The sequence below is a fragment of the Ranitomeya imitator genome, chromosome 2, assembly GCF_032444005.1.
Source record: "Ranitomeya imitator isolate aRanImi1 chromosome 2, aRanImi1.pri, whole genome shotgun sequence".
Taxonomy (NCBI): Eukaryota; Metazoa; Chordata; class Amphibia; order Anura; family Dendrobatidae; genus Ranitomeya; species Ranitomeya imitator.
Genome location: NC_091283.1, coordinates 131673499 through 131696861, shown reverse-complemented (window position 1 = coordinate 131696861; position 23363 = coordinate 131673499). Strand labels below are relative to the sequence as shown.

General features: G+C 48.6%; 1 protein-coding gene across 1 annotated transcript in view; it reads left to right on the top strand.

The window, feature by feature from the left end:
- Positions 1 to 23363, top strand: part of ATRX (ATRX chromatin remodeler) — a 246932-nt gene that overhangs the window by 23507 nt on the left and 200062 nt on the right. The window lies entirely within an intron of this gene.

Here is a 23363-nt window from a genome sequence, read left to right as displayed (position 1 = left end):
ATAATCAGCATTTATGGAGCATTACATGGGGCAAATCACTGTATGGAGCATCTTATGGGGCCATAATGAGCATTTATGGAGCATTACATGGAGCAAATGACTATGGATCATCTTATGGGGTCATAATCCGCTTTTGTGGAGCACTATATGGGGCAAATGTCCGTATGGAGCATCTTATGGGGCCATAATCCACTTTTGTGCAGCATTATATGGGGTGTATTTTGTATGGAGCATCTTATGGGGTCATAATCCACTTTTGTGCAGCATTATATGGGGTGTATTTTGTATGGAGCATCTTATGGGGCCCATCATAAACTGTATGGAGCATTATATGGGGCGTATTTTAATATGGAGCATCTTATGGGGCCCATCATGAACTGTATGGAGCATTATATGGGGCGTATTTTGTATGGAACATCTTATGGGGCCCATCATAAACTGTATGGAGCATTATATGGGGTGTATTTTGATATGGAGCATCTTATGGGGCCCATCATGAACTGTATGGAGCATCTTATGGAGCATCTGTATGGAGCATCTTATATCTTATCTTATTAAACCAGGGATTCAAGCTTGAGGAGGCTAATTTGCATATTCCAGGTGCCTTCTGGGAAAAGCGAAGAGTCTCCCTAAGCTAGAAGATCGTTGGGTACAGCCGGGACCAGCTGCTTGGAAAGAATCACCAAACCGCGCGCCTTACGGCGCGCGAATTTTTGCCTGTAGGACATTAATGCAAGAGAGCTTGGCTGAGTAGATTACACAAGAAGGAAAACACACAGCAAGTCAGCAGGATCTAGGAGCAACATGGCAGATGTGACAACCTACATGGTGAGCTGCAGCATGTGCTACATGTTCACAGATCGACCAGAAGAAGAATTAAATTTCACCTGTCAGAAGTGTAGACTAGTGGCCCTTTTAGAAGAAAAGGTGCGGGGTCTGGAAGAAAGAATAGCAACTTTGAAACTCATCAAAGAGAATGAAGACTTTCTAGACAGAACAGAAGCATCTCTACTGGTCACAGAAGGTGAAAAAAGTGTCAGAGAACCTCCAAAAGCAGATGAGTGGAAGCATGTGACCAAAAGAAGCAAGAAGACCATGGAGAAATCACCAACCACACAACTGAAGAACCGATATCAAATCTTTGTAGAGGATGAAGATGGCACCCCTAAGGATGAAGCAATACCAGCAAGCAAAAAAGAAAAGGGCACACAGCAACAAGTGACAGCAAAAAGTACAGCCAAGAAGCAACGAAGAGTGGTGGTGGTGGGAGACTCACTACTGAGAGGCACAGAAGCAGCCATCTGCAGACCGGACATAACTGCAAGAGAAGTATGCTGCCTTCCAGGTGCGATGATCAAGGATGTGACCGATAGGATACCAAAGCTCTTCAACTCCAAGGACGTCCACCCATTTCTTCTGATACATGTTGGCACCAATGACACGGCAAGGAAGGACCTACTGACAATCTGCAAAGACTTTGAAGAGTTGGGGAAGAAAGTAAAGGAACTGGATGCACAGGTAGTTTTTTCTTCTATCCTTCCAGTAGACGGGCATGGCACCAGGAGATGGAACAGGATCCTTGATGCAAACAACTGGCTAAGACGATGGTGCAGACAACAAGGATTTGGATTCCTGGACCACGGTGTGAATTACTTGTACGATGGACTCCTCGCCAGAGACGGACTACACCTCAACAAACCTGGGAAACACACATTCGCCAGAAGACTCGCTACACTCATCAGGAGGGCGTTAAAATAGAAGAAGAGGGGACGGGAAGAAAAACATTAGACTTGAACAAAGAAGATCCAGGAAAACATACTCAGAAGGGAGGTAAGAACATTTCTAAAACAATCCACAGCGAGGAGATTGGAACAAAACAAAATCCTCTAAACTGCATGCTCGCAAACGCCAGAAGCCTGACAAACAAGATGGAAGAACTAGAAGCAGAAATATCTACAGGTAACTTTGACATAGTGGGAATAACCGAGCCATGGTTAGATGAAAGCTATGACTGGGCAGTTAACTTACAGGGTTACAGTCTGTTTAGAAAGGATCGTAAAAATCGGAGAGGAGGAGGGGTTTGTCTCTATGTAAAGTCTTGTCTAAAGTCCACTTTAAGGGAGGATATTAGCGAAGGAAATGAGGATGTCGAGTCCATATTGGTCGAAATTCATGGAGGGAAAAATGGTAACAAAATTCTCATTGGGGTCTGTTACAAACCCCCAAATATAACAGAAACCATGGAAAGTCTACTTCTAAAGCAGATAGATGAAGCTGCAACCCATAATGAGGTCCTGGTTATGGGGGACTTTAACTACCCGGATATTAACTGGGAAACAGAAACCTGTGAAACCCATAAAGGCAACAGGTTTCTGCTAATAACCAAGAAAAATTATCTTTCACAATTGGTGCAGAATCCAACCAGAGGAGCAGCACTTTTAGACCTAAAGGCCCCTTCACATTAAGCGACGCTGCAGCGATACCGACAACGATCCGGATCGCTGCAGCGTCGCTGTTTGGTCGCTGGAGAGCTGTCACACAGACCGCTCTCCAGCGACCAACGATGCCGGTAACCAGGGTAAACATCGGGTAACTAAGCGCAGAGCCGCGCTTAGTAACCCGATGTTTACCCTGGATACCATGCTAAAAGTAAAAAAAACAAACACTAGATACTTACCGCTGTCTGTCCTCCAGCGCTGCGCTCTGCTTCTCTGCTCTCCTCCTGTACTGTCTGTGAGCCGGAAAGCAGAGCGGTGACGTCACCGCTCTTCTTTCCGGCTCACAGACAGTACAGGAGGAGTGCAGAGCACAGCGCTGGAGGACAGACAGCGGTAGGTAAGTATCTAGTGTTTGTTTTTTTTTACTTTTAGCATGGTAACCAGGGTAAACATCGGGTTACTAAGCGCGGCCCTGCGCTTAGTTACCCGATGTTTACCCTGGTTACCAGTGAAGACATCGCTGGATCGGTGTCACACACGCCGATCCAGCGATGTCTCCAGGGAGTCCAGCGACGAAATAAAGTTCTGGACTTTATTCAGCGACCAACGATCTCCCAGCAGGGGCCTGATCGTTGGTCGCTGTCACACAGAACGATTTCATTAACGATATCGTTGCTACGTCACAAATAGCAACGATATCGTTAACAATATCGTTATGTGTGAAGGTACCTTAATACTATCTAATAGACCTGACAGAATAACAAATCTGCAGGTGGTCGGGCATCTAGGAAATAGCGACCACAATATTGTACAGTTTCACCTGTCTTTCACTAGGGGGACTTGTCAGGGAGTCACAAAAACACTGAACTTTAGGAAGGCAAAGTTTGACCAGCTTAGAGATGCCCTTAATCTGATAGACTGGGACAATATCCTCAGAAATAAGAATACAGATAATAAATGGGAAATGTTTAAGAACATCCTAAAGAGGCAGTGTAAGCGGTTTATACCTTGTGGGAATAAAAGCACTAGAAATAGGAAAAACCCAATGTGGCTAAACAAAGAAGTAAGACAGGCAATTAACAGTAAAAAGAAAGCATTTGCACTACTAAAGCAGGATGGCACCATTGAAGCTCTAAAAAACTAATTAAAGCTGCCAAAAAGGAAACAGAGAAGCACATTGCTAAGGAGAGTAAAACTAATCCCAAACTGTTCTTCAACTATATCAATAGTAAAAGAATAAAAACTGAAAATGTAGGCCCCTTAAAAAATAGTGAGGAAAGAATGGTTGTAGATGACGAGGAAAAAGCTAACATATTAAACACCTTCTTCTCCACGGTATTCACGGTGGAAAATGAAATGCTAGGTGAAATCCCAAGAAACAATGAAAACCCTATATTAAGGGTCACCAATCTAACCCAAGAAGAGGTGCGAAACCGGCTAAATAAGATTAAAATAGATAAATCTCCGGGTCCGGATGGCATACACCCACGAGTACTAAGAGAACTAAGTAATGTAATAGATAAACCATTATTTCTTATTTTTAGTGACTCTATAGCGACAGGGTCTGTTCCGCAGGACTGGCGCATAGCAAATGTGGTGCCAATATTCAAAAAGGGCTCTAAAAGTGAACCTGGAAATTATAGGCCAGTAAGTCTAACCTCTATTGTTGGTAAAATATTTGAAGGGTTTCTGAGGGATGTTATTCTGGATTATCTCAATGAGAATAACTGTTTAACTCCATATCAGCATGGGTTTATGAGAAATCGCTCCTGTCAAACCAATCTAATCAGTTTTTATGAAGAGGTAAGCTATAGGCTGGACCACGGTGAGTCATTGGACGTGGTATATCTCGATTTTTCCAAAGCGTTTGATACCGTGCCGCACAAGAGGTTGGTACACAAAATGAGAATGCTTGGTCTGGGGGAAAATGTGTGTAAATGGGTTAGTAACTGGCTTAGTGATAGAAAGCAGAGGGTGATTATAAATGGTATAGTCTCTAACTGGGTGTCTGTGACCAGTGGGGTACCGCAGGGGTCAGTATTGGGACCTGTTCTCTTCAACATATTCATTAATGATCTGGTAGAAGGTTTACACAGTAAAATATCGATATTTGCAGATGATACAAAACTATGTAAAGCAGTTAATACAAGAGAAGATAGTATTCTGCTACAGATGGATCTGGATAAGTTGGAAACTTGGGCTGAAAGGTGGCAGATGAGGTTTAACAATGATAAATGTAAGGTTATACACATGGGAAGAAGGAATCAATGTCACCATTACACACTGAATGGGAAACCACTGGGTAAATCTGACAGGGAGAAGGACTTGGGGATCCTAGTTAATGATAAACTTACCTGGAGCAGCCAGTGCCAGGCAGCAGCTGCCAAGGCAAACAGGATCATGGCGTGCATTAAAAGAGGTCTGGATACACATGATGAGAGCATTATACTGCCTCTGTACAAATCCCTAGTTAGACCGCACATGGAGTACTGTGTCCAGTTTTGGGCACCGGTGCTCAGGAAGGATATAATGGAACTAGAGAGAGTACAAAGGAGGGCAACAAAATTAATAAAGGGGATGGGAGATCTACAATACCCAGATAGATTAGCGAAATTAGGATTATTTAGTCTAGAAAAAAGACGACTGAGGGGCGATCTAATAACCATGTATAAGTATATAAGGGGACAATACAAATATCTCGCTGAGGATCTGTTTATACCAAGGAAGGTGACGGGCACAAGGGGGCATTCTTTGCGTCTGGAGGAGAGAAGGTTTTTCCACCAACATAGAAGAGGATTCTTTACTGTTAGGGCAGTGAGAATCTGGAATTGCTTGCCTGAGGAGGTGGTGATGGCGAACTCAGTCGAGGGGTTCAAGAGAGGCCTGGATGTCTTCCTGGAGCAGAACAATATTGTATCATACAATTATTAGGTTCTGTAGAAGGACGTAGATCTGGGGATTTATTATGATGGAATATAGGCTGAACTGGATGGACAAATGTCTTTTTTCGGCCTTACTAACTATGTTACTATGTTACTATGTTATGGGGCCCATCATAAACTGTATGGAGCATTATATGGGGCTCCTGATTCAATATGGATATTCAAAAACACTTAACCTACTGATCTCTCAATTAATTTTACTTTTATTTGTATCTATTTTTATTTTTGACATTTACCGGTAGCTGCTGCATTTTCCACCCTAGGCTTATACTAGTCATTAAAGGGAAGGTGCCACAAGTTTTATTGTATTTTGTTTTTTTGTGAAATTAAGCTTAAAATAGTAATTAAAATGTATTAATGCAATGTTTGCACTGTTTGCAAACATTTCTATATGAAAAATATATATTTTTCTACAAATATACATATTTACCACTAGGGGAAGCATTTTCCATTTTACACCTCAAGCAGCTATAGTAAGATTTATCAGCTTTACTCTTTGCTGGAAAATTGGGGCAGTAACTGCTGACATCACCATTTCCCTCCCCTTTTGGGTGGTCTAATATCCCTGGGGCAGAATGAAGAGCAGCATCACAGGGCAGCACCATTTTGTGTGTGACTGCCCTGTGACCTGCTATCACCAGCAGTTACTGCATCAGAGGCACAGCTTGTTTACAGAGGAGCAGAACACAGTGGGCTCAGCAGCATTTTTTGTGAATAACATTCTTGCCATCCCCCTTCCCCCACCTTAATCCCTGTCCTGTCAGCTGCCCTGCTCTCTCTCTCCAGGTGTCACCTCCCTCTCTGCAGGCTGTGAGTGCAGCTTACTGGAGATCACAGGGACTGTGTGTGAGGGGGAGGCAGAGACACAGCAGGAGAAGCACACAGGGCAGCATGTGAGGAGCAGAGGATGTGTGTCTGCCTGGAGTACAGAGGAGCAGTGAGGGCTTCTTCTGTCCTGCGATAGAGAGTAAGTGGAGCTCGGCAGATAGCACAGGGCTATAATAAAATGGCAGCTAGTCACACCTACAGCAGTGAGTTGTGCAGCCCACAGAGGCGTGCCCAGCTCACTGCTAATGCTGCTGCAATGTTACAGATAGGGTCAGCGCCGGTCTATTATCTCCTATGTCCATGGGGTGCCGTAATCTGACACTGATAGTGCCCTGCTACTGCTGCAAAACCAAGATGTCCGCCCCCAGTGCATTCTTTTAACTCCTATAACACATGAAATCTGTTTCACGTGCATTTCAAACTTGCTTATAGCAGCATGTTATGCTACATTACTATGATTTATTAATGACCTACATACATAAGGATGAATGACCTCAGGGAGATCAAAACCTCCAACACCACGGAGACACCATCACGTGTTTCTCAACGCAGTGATCCAGAACACTGCCCCCATCCCTTATGGGAAATATGCAAATGCATGTAGAAAAGCCGCGGAGACATGTGATGAAGTCTCCGCGGTGTTGAATGTTTTGATCTCCTCGAGGTCATTCATCCTTATGTTTATAGTCCTTTTACTAGGCACTGCTCCTAATAGCCAGTTTCCTACTCCACACTGATGAGGGGCAAATACCCCGAAACAGCTGTCTGTGGATGGATACCATGTTTTGGCAAAGGTGGTTTTCCTTTTTGGATGCTGCCCTTCCCGTGGTTGTTCCTTCCCGGTGAAAGACCTGGCTATTTATTGCTTGCGTTGAGAAACATGTGATGGTGTCTCCGCGGCTTTTCTACAGGCTTCTGGGACAAAGACTCGTGCATAAGCCGAGGAGGGTGTTTTCAGCACAAAAAAGTGGTGAAAAACTCGGCTTATACACAAATATATACAGTAATTCTTGTCTTTTCTCTGTTAGAAACAGGAAGTTCGCATCTTCACCTCCTGACCTAGCTGCTTCACTCCTCCCCCTGCCAGGCACTTTTGCAGTGACATATGACTCGTGCAGGGAAAATTGACCTCCTGTTTCTACATAGAGCTTGGGATTCAGGTAGTTAGTTTTTAATCACGTCATGTCATAGACCAAATGGAAAAGAGAAGAATTAGTGGAGTAGAAAGTACAAAATGAGCATTTATATGTACACAGTGCTATACAATATGATTTCAGTATATTAAGAGGATAAACATTTTGATGCAATTGCTTCAACGTGTGAATGCAGCACAAGAATTAATGAAGCACTGCAGAAGACAAGCGGTTGTCATTTGCATTAGGCTGCCGTCACACTAGCAGTATGTGGTCAGTATTTTACATCAGTATTTCTCAGCCAAAACCAGGAGTGGGTGATAAATGCAGAAGTGGTGCATATGTTTCTATTATACTTTTCCTCTAATTGTTCCACTCCTGGTTTTGGCTTACAGATACTGATGTAAAATACTGACCAAATACTGCTAGTGTGATGGCAGCCTTAGACAGTAGCTTATATCCAAAGGGCATATGTGGAAGAAAATCTGTCTTTTTACCATGTTGTTTGCTGTAGGTTTGCCATGGATTTTACCCTTTCCATGCAAGTATTTGAATGTCCTCAGCATAAATATGTTCATCTTTTCTTTAACTAGGAATGTGTTTTGAAGTTTTTTAATAATGAATTTGTTTGCATCTTCAACCACAATTTGCATCAATTACTTTGCAGCCTTAACTATTTGTGCACCTGACAAATCTCAACATACCTTTACAGATATTGCAAATGTTCAATCAGTTCCGGTCTGATGGGTGTCGCAGGTCCAGGTCCGGCGCCTCGCATCTTCTTGCGATGCCGCCCTCCTGCTTGCTTCCTCACTCCCCAGCATTGCGCTCCTGCGCAGGTGTACTTATCTTGGATAATCCCTGAAAGTTGCCGTATCTTATATCGGCCAAAACAGCTGACAGGTTTGCTTTTAAGCCCTACATGGCCTCACAGAATGTGTGCAGTGCTAACATAGTTTGACGCTATTAGTACCCATTTGAAGTATGTACGTACTGTAAAAGCCTCAAATGTCAGTTTAATTCTAAGTAAATAAAGTAACTAAATAGTAGAACTCTGCATAGTACCTTTCCGCTAATGCAGGGATGTCAAATTCCTATACAGAGGGCCAAAATTAAAAGCTTTGACAAAGTCACAGGCCAAACTTCATATTTCTAAAAAAAAAGAAAATGCCTTCAATTGAGTAAGTTTTACCTTTTTCATATAGAAACAAACTTAAAGGGGTTGTCCCAGGAACAAAGAACATTTTAATGAATAAATCTTAGAATAAAATATTGAAATAATATAATATGTTATGTAAAGGCAGTAAAAAGCAAATGGCCTAATTTAAACATGTAGTAAAAAAGGATAAAAAACAAACAAACTTGAAAATGCAAATAGTTTGATGCAAAGAAAAAGTACCCCCAAACACAGTATGATACCCCACAGTGCCCTCCACATGCACGGTGTGATGACTACTGTACCCCCCTCCCTCAATCACCCCCCGACAAAGAGGTGACATTAGTATGATTCTCTAACCGTACTCCCCAAACAACACTCCATGCAGTATAATGGCCCCATATAGCGCTCCATACAGTATAATGGCCCCACATAGCGCTCCATACAGTGTAATGGCCCCACATAGCGCTCCATACAGTGTAATGGCCCCACATAGTGCTCCATACAGTGTAATGGCCCCACATAGTGCTCCATACAGTGTAATGGCCCCACATAGTGCTCCATACAGTGTAATGGCCCCACATAGTGCTCCATACAGTGTAATGGCCCCACATAGTGCTCCATACAGTGTAATGGCCCCACATAGTGCTCCATACAGTGTAATGGCCCCACATAGTGCTCCATACAGTGTAATGGCCCCACATAGTGCTCCATACAGTGTAATGGCCCCACATAGTGCTCCATACAGTGTAATGGCCCCACATAGTGCTCCATACAGTGTAATGGCCCCACATAGTGCTCCATACAGTGTAATGGCCCCACATAGTGCTCCATACAGTGTAATGGCCCCACATAGTGCTCCATACAGTGTAATGGCCCCACATAGTGCTCCATACAGTGTAATGGCCCCACATAGTGCTCCATGCAGTATAGCGGCCTCTTGTGATGCCCCGTAGAGTATAATGGGCCCCACACACAAAAAAACAAACCACAAAATATACTCACCTTTGCTTGTTGCCCCGTTACTCTTCATGATTTCTTCAGAACCTCTGAACACTCTACAGCTGGCACAACGTCATCCCGCCTGCTGCTTTGGGACATCGGGTGGAAAGGGGGAATGAGGGGAGAGGGAGCGTCAGCTGACTGTTCCCTCTCCATCATTCTTTCACTGAAACTTGAAAATGCGATACCGGGTGAAAGTTAGATATCATGCGGGTTCCACCCGGCATTGTTGGCCAAGTATACTCTGGCGGGTTCCGCCTGGAATAGCGCGAGCCACAACATATGTTCACCCTGCGGGCCAAATTTGGCGAGCGGGCCAGAGTGTGACATGTGTTCCAAAGCTTCATTCAGACCCCTGCTTTTTATTGTTTTTTTTACTCTGTCCCCTCAATGGGGGACACAGGACCATGGGTGTTACGCTGCTGTCCACTAGGAGGCGACACTATGCATAATCTGAAAAAGATTAACCGTGGCTGCTCCTCTGCAGTATACACCACTGGATGGCGTCAGCCTTCTCCAGTTTTTGCTTACTGTCGCATAGGAGGCACAGCTAAAAAAAATTTTAACTCCATTTTTTCCGACGGGATTACAGATGAAGTAAAGTGGGTCTCCTGTGAGACTCCCGGCATGCCTCCTTCCTTGGCCCCCTATTACGGGGTGCCCGGTTGAAGTCGAGATGGCTATTCCCCATGTCGCTCCTTCACCAGTCCCTCGGGTGCTGGTTCGAAGTCGAGACCCCCCCTTCTTCCCCAATTCCTTTTGGTCTCTGGGTTGAGGTCAAAGCGAGGGTAAAGCCCCCTGATGGTGACAGCAGCACCCTCCCTAATCCCCCTCTGGGGGCATTAGGTTGAGACGCCTCAGGTAGGGCCTGTACAGGCAGCACTCTGCAGCTCCCAGCAGCATGGGCCAGCACACCACCTGCATCCAGGGACCTCAGCATGACGCAGTCTATAGATAACTTAACCACCACATTGCTTCAGGCTCTGCAGAGTCATGCCTTGGCTATGACCGTTGCCCAGCAAAGGGAGAGCTTGACTCAGGAACAGGACGACCCTGGCACATCCACGTCTAGGTCGGGATGCAAGCGGACACATAGGTCAAGTCCATCTGCGTCATCTCATAGTACTTCTAGGGAGAGACACCGTAGTTCCAGGTCATCTAGACTGTCCCCTTCCAGGGGCAGACAATGCAGATCTCCACACTCCCCGACCAGAGAAGGCTTCTGCCCCAGCTCACCCAGCAGGGGACGCCTCTGATACACAGGATTCGGAAGGCATCGGTGACTCCGACTCAATTCCCCCTAGCAATACAGTGCTAGTTGAGGACATAATGTCTTCCATCCATCGGGTGCTGGACATTTCTTTATCGCCTCTCATTGGGGGACACAGGAACCATGGGTGTATGCTGCTGCCACTAGGAGGCTGACACTATGCAAATAAAAAAGTTAGCTCCTCCTCTGCACCCCACCGACTGGCATTATACTCTTCAGTTTAGCTTAGTGTCAGTAGGAGGTGGACACGGCTCTTTCATTAGACCCTTATCTACCTCAATGTGCGTCGTTCTTCTTTCAGGTTTCCGGATGGGATACAGGGTGAACCGTCACACCTGTAGTCCCACTATGCGGACTATGAGTACGGCGTGTACTGCCACGCCGTATCCTCATAGATCCTTCTCCAGGACCAAAATCCTAGCACACCAGCGTGCTTAGATGTCCGGTCCTGGCTCCGTCCCCCACCCACTCGCCCACCAGAGCCTGTCGGTTGTGGAGACGAGGACGTCCATCAGCTCCCTGGAGTCTCATCCCCCTTTTAAGGTTAGTACCGGCGTGGGATGTTTGAGGTAAGTATTCTGGCGCCGCGGTTCCCCCCCCATCCCTTCCTAGATATTCCTGGGGGTCTTACTAGGGGTTCCCGTATCCCGGGTCGTTGCTTGCACGGATTCCCGCAGCACGACCTGGGCTTGCAGTTTCTCTGCAGACCTTCTCTTACGGACGCGGGGCCGTTATAGGCTGCCGCGCCGTTTGCCTACCAGTGTGGGCTTCTCGATTTCTCCTAGCAGTCTTTCGGTAGGGGCCACATCTTCTCCCCGCGGCGCACTGCCTCTGCGCCGTGGTTTTCCAGGGGGCACACAGGCGCTGCGGCCCTGTTGGGTCGGCGCGCCGCAGTTTTTGCCGGGGGCTCACCGGCGCTGCGGCCCTGACAGGTCGGCCGCTTCTTCCTGCGGCGCGCTGCTCTGGCGCCGCAGGGGGCTTCTCGGCAGCATTTTTTCTAGCGGCGCACCTGTGTTTCTGGCGGCACACCTTTCCGATGCATCTTTCCGGCGCCGCGGTTATCCTCCTTGGCCGCCAGCTCCTACTTTAGGCCCCGGCTTCGACCGGGGCCTACTTCCGGTTTGCGCGCTCCCTCTCTTCCGGTCTGCGGGCGGGCTTTTTTCCCGCCCGACATATTTTGTCCTGCCCACCGGCGCCTCCGTGGCTGGCTCCGCCCACTTCCTCCAGGGAATTAGTCACTCTTCTGGTGTGCACTCCGCAGCAGCACCAGCTCAGCCCCGCACGTGTTTTTTTTTTTTTGTGAGCTCAGCGATCTGCGCAGAAAACAGCCCCTCAGGGCAGGAGTTCTCCGCTGACAAGTGGGACATCTTCCAGGACAGGGTCCGTGAGTAGCTGCACTGCAGACTGACACCCCCATCTGCCCACTGTCCCCTAACCACTGGCCTCTTCAGGGACCTCTCAAAATGTCTAACTCTAAAAGGGGTCGCTCTCGTCCTCCTACTTCTTCCTCTTCTGCCTTAGTCACGTACTTTGCTTGTTCGTCCTGTAACAGCAAACTTCCCTCAGGTCAGTCCTCCCCGCTGTGTCAGTCCTGCAGCAACCCGATTGTTCCCACCGCCCAGGATCCCCCGGCTGTTCCGCCCGAGAGTGATACCCCCATCCCAGGCTGGGCCTCCCCTCTGTCACAATCGGTGGCCGATTTAACGCAGGTGTCTCAAACCCTGGTGTCCGCGCTGGATCGGTTACCCCTGCAGACCCCTGCCGTGGCCAGCGGGTCGCAGGAACCACCGCCCGAGCCCTCCTTGATAAGCCACAAAAGGTCCAGACAGGAACTTCGGTCTGAGTCCTCTTCGCGCTCCATCTCGCCACTCGGCCCTCCCCTGCGGTCGGCGTCCCCTCGACCCTTCTCCCCTGAGTCAGGCGAGGCATTCTCTGATGCGCCCTCGGAGGATATTTCGGAGCTGGATTCTAACCAAATCGCTACCATGAGGGAGATGGTCCAGAATCTCATTGTGGCAGTAAACCAATCTTGTGGCATAAAGGATCCCTCTACGGAACCCGCAGATCAGGCGGTTTCGTTTAGACGGGCCAAACCACCTTCCAAGTTTTTTGCTCCTCATCCTGAATTCGAGGAAATCATGTCCAGAGAGAGAGAGAACCCCACTAGGCGTTTTCAGAGGGAATAACGCCTGGGTGTGTTATATCCTTTTTCTCCAGAACTTACCGCCAATTGGACGGTCTCTCCCTCGGTGGATCCACCTGTGTCCAGGCTGTCCACCAACACGGTGCTTCCTCTGTCCGGCGGAGCATCTCTGAAGGACTCTAACGATAGGACTATAGAATCCTTTGCGAAGTCCGCTTTTGAAGCGGCTGCAGCGGCTATTTGCCCAGCTTTTGCTTCCACTTGGGTTCTAAATCCATCTCCAAATGGGCCAAAGAGCTCCGTCGAGGTATCCTGGACGGGGCGCCCCCCGTGCAACTAGTGGAGCTTGCCAACCAGATTTCCCACGCCGGCGAATACCTGGTCTCTGCCTCCCTGGATGTCGCGTCTTGAGCGGCTCAGGCCTCCAGCAATGCCGTTGCCATCCGCAGCACCGTTTGGCTCAAGGCCTGGCAGGCGGACTTATCTTCTAAAAAGTCCCTCACCGGTCTGCCCTTCCAGGGCTCTCGTCTCTTTGGTTCCCAGCTGGATCAAATTATTAAGGACGCCACCGGGGGTACAAGTTCTCTTCTCCCCCAGGCTAAGCCCCGTCGCCCTCCTCCTAGACGACAGTTTCGCCCTTTTCGGCCTTTTCGTCGCTTCGCTGCGTCGAACTCCTTTTCCCAGCAGCAACAGAGGCCACAGGCACGTCAAGAGAAGAAGGCGGTGTCCTTTAGGCCCACTCCGTCCTGGCGTCCTCGCTATTCCCAGGGTAGATCCTCCAGGCCCAGGACTGGAAGATCCACCTCGGCATGACTCTCGGCAAGACTCCAGCCCAACTCACAGGTTGGGCGGCCGTCTTCTCCTTTTCAGGGACGTCTGGATTTCCGCAGTAGAGGACGCATGGGTCAGGGAAGTTGTATTCTCGGGATACAAGATAGAGTTCGCCTCCCGACCCAGGGATCGTTTCTTCCAATCCCGTCCTCCAAGAGATCCCGCTCTAGTTCCGGGCTTCTTCGCAGCCATCGCTTCTCTGCTCAAATCCGGGGTAATCGTTCCCGTCCCAGAAAACGAACGGTTTACGGGTTTCTACTCCAACCTTTTCGTGGTACCGAAAAAAGACTGCAAGGTTCGCCCCATTCTGGACCTCAAATTGCTGAACAGGAGAATTCGCCTGAGACACTTCAGGATGGAATCCCTTCGTTCAGTAATTGCTTCCATGGAGGCCCAGGAATTTCTATGCTCAATAGATATCCAGGACGCCTACCTCCATGTCCCGATATTTCCCGGACATCACCGTTTCCTGCGCTTCGCAGTGCAACGGGAACACTTTCAATTTGTCGCCCTGCCGTTCGGTCTCGCAACCGCTCCAAGGGTGTTCACGAAGATCATGGCAGCGCTGATGGCCATCTTGAGTCAGAGGCCTGGTCCTATTTCCATACCTCGACGACATCCTCATCAAGGCACCGTCCTTTTCTCAGGCTGACGAAAGCCTGTCCATTGTTCTTGACACCTTAGCCCGTTTCGGGTCGCTGGTCAACCGGAAGAAGTCCTGCCTTATTCCTTCTCAGCGCATCATTTTTCTGGGCATGCTATTCGACACTCGTCAGACCAGAGTCTTCCTTCCCAAGGACAAGAGATCCACTCTTTGTCGGGACATACGCTTGCTCCAGGGTCCTCGGCCTCCCTCCCCCCGATCGGCCATGAAGGTTCTGGGGAGGATGGTAGCTACCTTGGAAGCGATTCCCTTCGCCCAATTCCATTCGCGACCCCTTCAGCAAGCCATTCTGTCTCAGTGGGACAGGTCTGTCTTCTCCCTGGATCGGCCGATCAGACTCTCTTCTCAGGTCAAGCGGTCTCTCAACTGGTGGCTGACGTCACCTCTCATCTCCCAGGGCAGGTCCTTCCTTCCAGTTCACTGGCAGGTGGTGACAACGGACGCCAGCCTGCTCGGCTGGGGTGCGGTTTTCCGTCACCTGACGGTTCAGGGCCGTTGTTCGTCGCAGGAGTCAACTCTGCCAATCAATGTCCTCGAAATTCGGGCCATTTTTCTGTCCCTCCGCCACTGGGAAAGGATTCTCAGGGGTCTGCCAGTCCGGATCCAGACGGACAATGCCACGGCTGTGGCATATGTCAACCATCAGGGGGGGACCCGGAGCTCCTTGGCCCTTGCCGAGGTATCCAAGATTCTCCTTTGGGCAGAGGCAACGGTTCCGGTGATATCCGCGGTGCACATCCCCGGCGTGGACAACTGAGCCGCCAACTTCCTCAGCCGCAGGGGAATGGTCCTTGCATCCGGAGGTCTTCCATCAGATTTGTCTTCGATGGGGGACTCCGGATGTGGATCTCACGGCGTCTCGAATCAACAGGAAGGTTCCCCAGTTCATCTCCAGGTCCCGCGATCCTCTCGCAGTGGGCGTCGATGCTCTGGCCCATTCCTTGGTCACAGTTCGAGCTGCCCTACCTGTTCCCACCCCTTCCATTACTTCCCAAGCTGTTGAAGATCAAAGCGGAAGGGGTGCCGGTCATCCTGATCGCCCCGGATTGGCCCAGGAGAGCTTGGTTCGCGGAGCTCGTCAACCTTCTCGCGGACGCTCCCTGGCGCCTTCCAGACAGGCCCGATCTGCTGTCCCAGGGTCCGATCTGCCACCCGAATTCTCGGTCGCTCAGTTTAACGGCGTGGCTGTTGAGACCGCGGTTCTAAGAGCGTCCGGTCTTTCGGACCGGGTGATTCACACCATGATTCAGGCTCAGAAGCCTTCGTCTTCCAGGATCTACTACCGCACCTGGAAGGCTTACTTCCGTTGGTGCGAGTCCAACCGCGTTCCGCCTATGGTTTTTTCCCTGCCTTCTCTTTTGGCCTTCCTTCAGGCAGGACTGGATTCGGGCCTGGCTCTTAGCTCCCTGAAGGGTCAGGTCTGTGCGCTTTCCATCTTTCAGAAGACCTTGGCCTCTTGGCCACAGGTTAAGACCTTCTTTCAAGGGGTAGCCCATGCTGTCCCGCCGTACAGAGCCCCTGTGGAGGCATGGGACTTAAACCTGGTACTGGACGTTCTGAGGGTTTCTCCCTTTGAACCTCTTAGGGAGATTCCTCTTATCAGTTTTATCTTGGAAGGTGGCCTTTCTTGTGGCCATCACGTCCATTCGCCGCGTTTCCGAGCTGGCGGCCCTGTCTTGCCGTCCTCCGTTTTTGGTCATGCACCAGGACAAGGTGGTCTTCCGGCCCCCACCTTCTTTTCTTCCTAAGGTGTTTTCCACCTTCCACCTCAACGAGGACATCGTTCTACCTTCCTTTTGTCCAGCTCCGACTCATCCTCTGGAGCGATCGTTGAACAAGCTGGACCTTGTCAGGGCAGTGAGGATCTATCTGGACAGAACGTCCACTTTCTGAAAGACGGATTCCTTTTTCGTCATTCCTGATGGCACGCGCAGAGGCCAACCGGCTTCTAAAGCGACTATTGCTCGCTGGATCAGAATGGCAATTTTGGAGGCTTACCGGGTCAAGAACAGAGTGCCCCCCTCCTGGGATTAAGGCTCACTCTACCCGGGCAGTCGGCGCCTCCTGGGCGGTGCACCACAGGGCTTCTGCCCTGCAGCTGTGCAAAGCGGCAACTTGGTCTTCCATCCACACGTTCGCCAAATTTTACAAGTTCCATACCTACGCTTCGGCGGACGCCAGCCTAGGCAGAAGGATCTTGCAGGCGGCAGTGGTGAGTCCTCTGACCTGATGGAAGTCTGTTTTTCCCACGCGTGGCACTGCTTTGGGACGTCCCATGGTTCCTGTGTCCCAATGAGAGGCAATAAAGAAAACAGGATTTTTGGTTGCTTACCGTAAAATCTGTTTCTTGAAGCCTCCATTGGGGGACACAGCTCCCTCCCAATGTTTTCTGTTCTGTGACTGTTCTCACGTTTACAGTTCTCAAGTTTGTGGTTATGGTTTTTCAACCTTTTTACTTATCTCCTACTGCTTTCTCACTAACTGAAGAGTATAATGCCAGTCGGTGGGGTGTACACTGCAGAGGAGGAGCTAACTTTTTTATTTGCATAGTGTCAGCCTCTTAGTGGCAGCAGCATACACCCATGGTTCCTGTGTCCCCCAATGGAGGCTTCAAGAAACAGATTTTACGGTAAGCAACCAAAAATCCTGTTTTCTGATCCGCCACCAGAGGCCCCAGAACACAAGATTTCCTTTGAAGAACCTCTGAAGCCGCCTAAGGTTTTCTCTAACCACCCAGAGTTTAAGGCGATCCTTAAAAAGCAGCTCTCACAGCCTGAGAAAAAATTCGCAATCGCGAATATCTGGAAGCAAGGTACCCTTTCCCACAGAAGGACACCAAGGAATGGACAGATCCACCCCAAGTGGACCCCCCAGTCTCTAGACTAGCAGCACAGACCCTCTTTTCACTGCCAGATAGCTCAACCTTCAGGGACGCAGCAGACCGGCAGGTAGAATGCATGGCTCCTTCAATTTTCGAGGCGTAGGGGCCTCCCTGGCTCTCGCGTTTGCTTCAGTTTGGGCTGCCAAGGCCATCCTGGCTTGGACCAAAAATTTACAAGCTGACTTCTAAGCATCCGCTCCTGAGCTGTCGGGCCAAGCGGTTCAGATAGCAGTTGTATCAGATTACATGCTTCATGCAGCTCTGGATTCAGCAAGGGGTGTAGCGGGGATAGCATCAAACGCCATCATAATTCGGCGTATCCTCTGGCTGCGGGAATGGAAAGCGGACGCAGCCTCAAAGAAGTCCCTCACGCACCTCCAGTATCTCAGTGGGTGACGTTTCAGTGAAAAGTTGGACACAATGATATTCAACACCACCAGGGATAAGAGTACCTCTCTCCCTCAACTGAAACCTAAACGCACTTACAAGAAGCGTGACCAAACCAGATTCCGATCCTTTCGGAATTCTTCGGGCTCGTCCGTCTCGTGTCCAGCACAAAATCGTAACCGTTCCCCACGCAGGGACAACTCACGGTCGACGCAAATGTCGGACAAGACCTGGCAGTCAAAAGCAGGCCAGTCTAAGCCCAGAGGAGGAAAATCTCAGACTTTCTCCTCATCATGACTCTTGGACTCAGGAAGACATCCCACCCGTAGGCGGCCAACTTTTGCTCTTTCAGCGAGTCTGGCTGCCTATTACAGAAGACAGGTTGATCAGGGAACTAGTGTCTTCCGGATACAAGAAAGAGTTCACTTCCAACCCACTGAACCGATTCTTCCTCTCTGTTCCCCAAAAACCGCCAGCCAAGGCTCGTGCCTTACACCAAGCGGTTTCCTCGCTTCTTCAAGAAGGAATCAGAGTATCAATCCCCACGGCCGAGCGCTTCCGAGGGTTCTACTCCAATCTATTCGTAGTCCCAAGAAAGGAGGCAGCATACTGGACCTAAAACATCTCAACAAATATGTACGGGTTCGTCGCTTCCGCATGGAGTCCCTTCGGTCCATCATTGCGTCCATGGAGAAGGGAGAATACCTCGCATCCATAGACATACAAGATTCATACCTGCATATACTGATTGCACCCACCCATCAGAGATTTCTCAGGTTCGCATTTGACCAGGACCACTACCAGTTCATGGCTCTCCCGTTCGGACTTGCCACGGCTCCCAGAGTGTTTACCAAAGTCATGGCAGCCACCATGGACGTCTTGCACTCCAGAGGCATAGTAGTCGTTCCATACCTGGACGATCTATCATCAAGGCTGCCACCTTCAAGGACTGCGAGCTCAGCGTCTCAATCACAACCGACACTGAGTCGCATTGGCTGGTTAGTCAACCTACAAAAGTCATCACCAACCCCGAGTCAGTCTCTGACCTTCCTGGGAATGCTATTCAACACCTCCAGGAGCCTAGTGCTCCTTCCCAAGGGCAAGGCATTGGCTCTCCGCCTCGGAGTTCACACCATCCTCCGCAAACCCCCTCGATCTCTCCAGTTTGCCATGAGAGTCGTTGCCCGGATCTTCTATCACAAGGCCCGTTCTACCACCAGAACTCAGGGGCCCTCAATTTGACGGCGTGGCCCTTGAAACCTGGGTTCTAACCCAGGCAGGGCTCTTGCCGGACGTCATTAGGACCATGATCAAGGCACGGAAGCCAGCCTCTGCCAAGACCTATTACCGTACCTGGAACGTTTTCTTTACCTGGTGCGAAACTCGTGGCCAGACCCCATTCCCTTATTCCCTCCCCAAACTTTTTGGTTTTCTCCAATCGGGTCTGGAGGCCAGGCTGTCCCTGGGCTCGCTTAAGAGCCAGGAGTCAACCCTCTGTGCTTTTTCAAAGGCGCATTGCTACCAGGCTGCAAGTAAGGACATTTCTTCAGGGGGTTTCCCGATTGGTTCCCCCTACAGACGACCAGTAGAAACGTGGGACCTCAACCTGGTCCTGACAGCATTGCACGAACCACCCTTCGAACCTCTTAAAGGGAACCTGTCACCCCCAAAATCACGGGTGAGGTAAGCCCACCGGCATCAGGGGCTTATCTACAGCATTCTGGAATGCTGTAGATAAGGACCCGATGTATCCTAAAAGATGAGAAAAAGACGTTAGATTATACTCACCTAGGGGCGGTCTCGCTGTTAGTCCGGCGCTTCCCATCTTCATCAGATGACGTCCTCTTCTTGTCTTCACGCTGCAGCTCCAGCGCAGGCGTACTTTGTCTGCCCTGTTGAGGGCAGAGCAAAGTACTGCAGTGCGCAGGCGCCGGGTAAGGTCAGAGAGGCTCGGCACCTGCGCACTGCAGTACCTTGCTCTGCCCTCAACAGCGCAGACAAAGTACGCCTGCACCGGAGCTGCAGCGTGAAGACCAGAAGAGAACGTCATCTGATGAATATGGGAGGCGCCGGACCAACAGCAGGAACACCCCTGGGTGAGTATAATCTAACATCTTTTTCTCATCTTTTAGGATACATCGGGGGCTTATCTACAGCATTACAGAATGCTGTAGATAAGCCCCTGATGCCGGTGGGCTTACCTCACCCGCAATTTTGGGGGTGACAGGTTCCCTTTAAGGAGGTCCCGCTCTGCCTTCTATCTATCCCAGAAGGTGGTTTTCCTGGTGGCAATCACCTCGCTACGCAGGGTGTCTGAACTGACAGCACTCTCCTGCAGACCCCCTTCCTGGCTTTTCACCAGGATAAGGTAGTCCTCCGTACGGTCCCATCCTTCCTTCCGAAGGTTGTGTCCAACTTCCACCTCAATGAGGAAATTTCTCTGCCTTCCCTTTGTCCGGTCCCGGTTCATAGAGTGGAGAAGGCTCTGCATACGCTTGACCTTGTCAGGGCATTGCGTATATATGTGTCTAGGACTGCGTCCTTCCGGAAGTCTGATTTTCTTTTCCTTCTTCCGGAAGACGGCCGCAAGGGTCTGCCAGCTTCCAAAGCTACCCTTGCCAGGCCTACCGCCTTAAGAATTCTCCTCTTCCAGCCGGTATTACGGCACACTCTACACGGGCGGTAGGGGCCTCCGGGGCCATTCGGCACCAGGCTTCGGCACAACAAGTGTGTAAGGCGGCCACTTGGACTAGCCTACACATGTTTACTAAACACTACAGGGTTCATACCCAGTCCTCAGCGGGCGCTAGCCTGGGTAGATGTGTTCTGCAGGCGGCGGTGCCCCAAGTGTAGGGGTCTGTCTACATAATATTCATCCATTGCTTCCCACCCAGGGACTGCTTTGGGACATCCCATGGCCCTGTGTCCCCCAATGAGGCGACAGAGTAAAGGAGATTTTTGTGTTCTCACCGTAAAATCTTTCTCTTAGCCTCTAATTGGGGAACACAGCTCCCACCCTGTTGCCCTTTCCGGGCCTTGTTACTGTTGAGTTCTCATATTGTTTGCTTGAGCTTGTACATAGTTGCCTTCTTATAGGCATGGTTATGTTATTCATGTTACGTTCCTCCTAATGCTTTTGCACAAAACTAGAGAAGGCTGATGCCGTCCAGGGGTGTATACTGCAGAGGAGGAGCCATGGTAAATCTTTTTCAGATTATGCATAGTGTCGCCTCTTAGTGGGCAGCAGCATCACACCCATGATCCTGTGTCCCCCAATTAGAGGCTAAGAGATTTTACGGTGAGTACACAAAAATATCCTTTTTTTTGAATTTACCAAATGGCTGCAATGAAACAGTGAAAAATTTAAAGGGGTCTGAATACTTTCCGTACCCACTGTATGTGTTTGTATATATGTCAGTGAATGGAGAGCTGTGACACAACCAGCGAGCCTGTGGGGGGGATAGTTTCCTCCCAAGAGCAGGGTCTCTCAATGTGCTGACCGCACATTGTCAGAACGCTATTAACCTGCAGATTAACCCTATATCTATAGGTTAATAGTTTTATTTAACAGAACAGGTTCTTTTTTTAAGCAGTATGTGCCTTAACCAATTCATCCATTTTCGTCCAAACATGAGTAAGTTTTTTTTTTTTCTTTCTTTTTCTTCCATACATGAGGTTATAAGAGCTCTTTTTTTTTGTTTCAGGTATTTAAATTATTTTTGCCTTTTGTAATAAGCGAGTCCTAATTTCTGTAACTTTTTTTTCTTGCTGATATTTGAGGGGTTATAGTGGTGTATGTGAAGAGTAAAAAAATGGAAATGTCTTAACAATTGCCGTATTCACAATTTTTCACGATTTTTAATCTAAGTATCGCTAAAATACTAATTGTATGCCTCTTTTGGTAGCAGGAATTTTTATGAGCCTGTAATTGCTTTTACAGTGGGACCAGAAATGGCAGTTCCAACTGGTAGTGGCTATTCCTTTTTCTTTCTTCACTCCTAGTTCACCCAATGTGCCCCCACTGACCCTTTACCATAATAGACCTTAGGCTACGTTCACATTAGCGTTGTGCGCCGCTGCGTCGGCGACGCAACGCACGCAAAAACACTGCGTTTTGCAACGCATGCGTCGTTTTTTGCTGAAATTTGGACGCAAGAAAAATGCAACTTGTTGCGTTTTCTTGGTCCGACACTTGCGGCAAAAAAGACGCATGCGTCGCACAACGCAACAAACAAAAACGCATGCGTCCCCCATGTTAAATATAGGGGCGCATGACGCATGCGTCGCCCGACGCAAACCCGACGCAAACTAGCATAACGCTAGTGTGAACGTAGCCATAGAAAGGAATTTCAACATTAACGTAAATACATTTTTATATTGCAGATTTCCCTTGTAATAGACTGGCATATTTGCCCCAGTCACAGGATAATTTCAGCCTTTTGACTTCGTTACAAAGTTGATCTGTGTGAGCTAGGATCCAACAGTTTCTGCTTCATCCCAGCAGTCGCCTGAACGCTGGGACTGGTGGAGGAGGGAGCGATGTTGGCACTTTCTTTACTTGTATATACAGTGCCTGTTCAGCACTACACAAAGGCAGAGATGGTAGTAAACCGTTTCCTGCCTTCTGGATGTGGAGTTTGGCTGTGTCTGACAGCCGGCTCCTTGCAGAGTTATATGCAAAGTGTCCAAAAGTTTAAAGCTGTTAGCTGCTTTGGAAACCATTAACTTAAAGGGAGATGCCTACTTTACATTTACTTTTACAAATTTGATGGGGAAATAATTTTATGACACTTTTTTACATAAAAGTATTCCAGGATCTCCCCGTGCTCTTGTCAGTTGTCTATTTTTTTAAAGACCTCACAACATTATTGTAAAAACAAAGGCTACTGATGAAGGAGCAGGTGACCAGAGCAGTTGGCCGCCTCCAGTTGAAAAAGGTTTTGCTGACAAGTGCAGGAGGAGAACCTGTAATGCTTCATATTACTAAGTGCCACAGCATTATGTTCCTAACAAAATTTGTTAAAAAAAAAAAAAAAGTGTCCAACCCCTTCAGTGTAAATCGCCCCAATGTTCTTATCCTTAAAATTCCATTAAATAAGTCAGGGACGCGTTTACTTTTGTTTTAGTTCATAAGGATTTCGATTCTTTGGTCATCCTTTTGAGGATTGAGTTTTTGAGAACATTCTCACATCAGACATGAATTGTGCAGACTGATCTGAAGAGCTCCTCTGCCCTTGTGACTTATGTAAAGTTCAAAGTGCGTATTAGCGGATGGGCTTCCTTGAAGTCATGATGACTATAATTTTATAGTCCATATTCTTAAACCATTTCCTACCACATGATCTGTATCCTCCCAGCAGTCCTGCATGCTGAGTCCTAATGGCTAGAAGATGTTTTTAGACACACACACACACACACACGTACACACACGTACACACACGTACACACGTAAAGTTCCTTCCAAATGGCAGGAAAATCACTTTACACAGTGAGATTGTACAATGACCTGATCCAAGCTACTCTCTGATATCCACCCAGTGGATTGATTAGGAAGTGCACTTTTCTGCCATTTCATTCCCTGAGCAAGGCACAAAATGTCTGCTTATATTCTAACTTTGGCGTACCTGCAGACGCTTTTGTCTCTGATTATTATATGTTAACTGAACTGTTAGGAATTTGGAGAAATAC